This window comes from Heteronotia binoei, chromosome 7 (assembly GCF_032191835.1).
Source record: "Heteronotia binoei isolate CCM8104 ecotype False Entrance Well chromosome 7, APGP_CSIRO_Hbin_v1, whole genome shotgun sequence".
Lineage (NCBI taxonomy): Eukaryota > Metazoa > Chordata > Lepidosauria > Squamata > Gekkonidae > Heteronotia > Heteronotia binoei.
Window position 1 is genome coordinate 43601039 of NC_083229.1, and position 4458 is coordinate 43605496.

The following is a 4458-nucleotide window of genomic DNA, read 5'->3' on the forward strand; positions in this document are numbered from 1 at the left end:
TGTAGTAGCACAATTCACACATTTGGTTGATATTTTACAACAGTGGTCTGCAACGTGGTGACTGTCAACATCTCTCCTGTTACCCACCAAATGTTTTTAGAAGGTGGGTGAGGTTGAGTGGTGCTTTTGCCCAACAAGTGCAAAATGACCACTGAAGATTTGGTAAATTGCGTAATTTTTTTTAAAAATTGTTTTGACAAAAGCTGCCACTACAGCACAAGGATCTTCACTGTGTAACTGAAGGTAAGCTCCAAAGACAATTTTGTGGCTGACTGCACCTTCTGTAGCAGTCATTTTGTGGTCTGTGCCTACCACCCTATGTCAGAATTCCAAAGATGCCCACAGGCTCAAAAAAAAAAAAAAAGTTGGGGGCCCTTATTTACAGGTTTCTATAAACTGTTTAGAGATCTACAAGTTCAGCAGCACAAAACACATACATAATTGTTCACCTAGCTTTAAGCATGTATAGTCCTATTCTATGGCCACTAGGAATGCACAGGGTAAAGGTTCTGAAATTATTACTCAGTCCCATAATCATTTTAAATTAATCCCACTTTCTCTGAAAAACGCTATCCCCAATATTCTACCAGCACCCATAAAAGGAAGCATCTTTGCTGCAGCATGACGAAAACACTGGGACAGTAATGTGCAATCTACTGCTAAATATGTTTGCTCAGAAATTCTGAACAATTCAGAGGACTGCAGACATCATCTACAAATATAATTGCGCCAGTGTCTTTGGAGTAATTACAGTGCATCTTGTGATTACCTTTATCTAACTTGGTAGACTAAACTGGTCTCTGCATTGCTTTTCGCTTCATTGACCTTTTTCTTTTATTTAGTATCCTGATGATGACTGTGCTGCACTATTTCTTCCCATCTTGTAAGCAACAGCAAACTTAAAACAACTATACAACAGTAATATTTATTTAGTGGCTCAGGAACCACACATGGCTCTTCAACATGCTACCTGTTGCTCTTCCCCGATGTAACATCCACCCCATATCCCAGGAAAGTGAGCAAGGTCATTGAGCAGTATGGCTTTGTAGTTGGCAAGCGGCTCCCATCTTAAAACAGCAGCTGCTGAAGGAACTGGATAATGGGTAAGCTGTGAGCTTCATTCCAGGATGGAATGCACTGGGGCAACTACTGGGAGGAGAGTGAGCTGACTGCAGAGAAAAGAAAACCACCATAGCAGCCACCCAGGAAAGGAACAAAATGACCAAAGTAGGGTAGTGGTGGTTTTTCTCCCTTTCCCCCCACAGCGGTCTGGCACTCAAATAAAGCACCCTGTCAATCTCACTCTTGCTGGACCTGCTCTGCCTCATACTGAGAGCAGGAAGCAGAAAGGGAAGTGTTTCCTCTCACTCCAGATCCACAAGAGCTGCAAGGATTCAACAGTGGTGGAGAGAGAAAGTTCTACATTCCAGTAATTTTTAAAGTTATAGTTACATACAACAATAATAACTATATGTTATTGTATATATTTAGTGGGATAGTGCGCAGAGCATAGGGTAGTCATGTAGCTCTTTTGGTTGCTCGTAATTGCAGTTCTCCATGAGCTGTGGAGTAAGAGCTGCTACGTACCATGAAAACAGTGGTAAAATACTTCTACAGAACTTAGTGAACTGGGATCTGTTTTCGCCTGCTAGTACAGTACTAACTGGAAAAGACATCTGTTTGCTTGTTTTATAGGGATACATGCACAAAAGAATGTCACAATGAAACAATTCACAGTCTTTCTGGCAAGAGATGATACTAAAAGCTAAATAATTGATAGTCTAATAATGTTAAGCTTTACATATGTTCCTTATGGGACAAACAACACACTCAGGTTTTTAAAGAGTTCCTTGGATCCAACTTGGGTTTTCCACAGTGATACAACAGCAGCAGGAAACTGGTTTAAAAAAATAAAGGAGAGTACCATGGCAAACAGGGTCTAATGCAGCACTGAAACAGTTCTGGGGGGAGTTATTTCCCCATTTTTGCTGCAGTAGCTGTAGTTCAAAGGTACTCTTACAACTGTATCTAGAATACTGCTTCTTAAAGATATCCCCCTCCTGAAATTTGGTCTCCACATCCACAGGAAAGCTTCATGCTTGAGGTCTACCTCTACCAGATCATAAACTAGACACATGAGATGCTTGCCTAGTGCAAACAAACACTAGAGGAAATTCAGTTCTTTTTAAGCAAGGGTGTCAAACATGTGGCCTGTGAGACAGATCAGACCCCCAGAGGGTTCCTATCAGGCCTGTGATCACGTCTGCTTTCTTCTCCCTCTCTCTTGCTTTTTTCTCTGTCACAGTTTGTTTTGCCAGGATTTCTCAAACACACAGGAGCTACAAAGTAAAGCCTCTATTTTCTCCATTAGCTGAGGCTCCTCTCTTGGGGAGGCAGTGGAGGAGGGGAGAGCTTGCTTTGATACCAGCCACAATACTGCAACTGCTAATACTTTAAGCACGTTTTATTTGAGGTTTCTTTTTTAAAAATCTTTGTCTGTATCCTTTATAAAGTTTATATCTCAGTTACCTGCCATTACATTTTATGACACACATGGCCCTGCCCAACAACGTCAGAACAGACCCTCATAACAAATGAGTTTGACACCCCAGTTTTAAAGTGTGTCTGATCTCAGGATGTCAGACATCCATTGCATTTCTTTTTGTGGGCCTCTGGTGGCAGCAAATTAACAAAGAAAAAGGGAATAACTGAGAGGCTGGAGAGAACTCATGTCCTTGTTGAGACCTGGGTACACTGACTGAATAACCATTCCCAGAGGCAAAACAAAGACCTGCATTTCTCTATAACCACTGTCATTAGTAGATCTAACCAGTCCACAAGGGCACTGGGGTCAACATTATTTCTATAGTGTCTGGATTCATCTTCAGTTTATTTAATTTGATCCACTTGCTTAAATTTCTTAAATACAAAGTTTATGGTTGAGATAGCTTTGCCTACATGCTTAGATAAATTAATACAGAGTGCCATCAGTGTATTAATGACACCTTATTCCAAAGTTTTGAATCATGAATTTAAACAGATATAGAGATTAATTAGTCCCTCAATACTCTTTGAAAATAAGTATGACTAACTTTTCATTTCTGATTATTCCATTCACTGTGTATAAAAGTGCACAGTCAGCAGCAGAAGAATTTTTTAGTATTCATTATAAACAGTGTTTACCAATTACTGCAAGATGCTAAATTCAAATGGGTTAGAAGTTTGCAGTTCCCACACACATTCCTAGGCCACACAAAATCCCCCCTCATAATTATCAGTTCAATAAGGTATACTTCAGGAAATGACACTTCAATTGTGCCATGGATATAACAGATGAGAGAAAAAGTACAGAAGGGAAAGGTCTTTTATTCCTTGATGAAGAATGAACCCATTTCTGTGAGAAGACAATAAAATCCCACACACAGTACGGTTGTTGTAGGCAAGTTCCATCGTCCTATTGAAATAGTAGAATACCCAACCCTTATGGAGGGGAAAAAACTCATCTACTTCTGTGCACAACAGCTCAGCTCCTCCATTAACCAAGTCATTTTTGTTATAAGTGTGCCATCCAAGTACAATCATGTATGCTAGCTATATTTCTGAGCAGTGTAGCATTTATGTATGACTGGGTTGCTGTGTACTGGGAATGCTGCCATCTGGAATTCTACCTATAACAAGAGGATTTGGGGAATGCTTGATGACATTTTGCAAGACACTTGGCGGGACTGCACACGTGCACATGTTGATCTCCCAATTATCACAGTACCAACTAACCAGAAACACATATAGCACAGGCTAAGCCCCACATCCACTCACTTCTTGTGGGTTTTGTCTCCAACCACCTCTTAGACAGAGCAGTATTCACAAAGCTTGGTAAACTAAGGACAAGTTGCAGGAACAACATCTTCTATAGCACAACCAGCCTCCAAACGGAGACAGAGAAAGAAACAGCATACCTGTCTCAAAGGAAAGTATGGTCTTTTTGTAAAAGTACAGGAAAATACTGCTTCTTTGGGGGGGGGGGGGGAATACATTTACAGAAGATACGATTTTTGAAAAGAAAAACAACCAGAAGTTATTCTCTATAATGGTGTAACTAGGAAAACCTCCAAGAGCTTCTGCCGCTCGGAATATATATAGCCGCTTGATGGACTAAACATGATAGTATAAGAAAAGTTGATTTGCAGACAACATTTAGAAACTACAAAGGTTACAGGAAAGCAGTCCTTACTCCAAAAGTTGTCATTTTAATTCATTTGCAACCGCTTTTAAACCGTTCATCATCCGGGCACCAACACCCTTATTCCAACTTTGGGATAAACTAGCCCGGTGGTCCGCGTGGCACGTATCACAATGTGTACCTACGACACGCTAGCTACCTATGCTGAGAAAAGACTTCTCATGGGCGACTCTTTCTCCTCCCTCTGTTCAGCTCATTCTGGGGTGCCCATTGCTTAC

General features: G+C 40.7%; 1 long non-coding RNA gene across 1 annotated transcript in view; it reads right to left on the reverse strand.

Annotated features, from left to right (window-relative positions):
* Nucleotides 1–4458, reverse strand: part of LOC132575087 (uncharacterized) — a 33046-nt gene that overhangs the window by 28231 nt on the left and 357 nt on the right. The gene's annotated exons all lie outside the window — the stretch shown is intronic.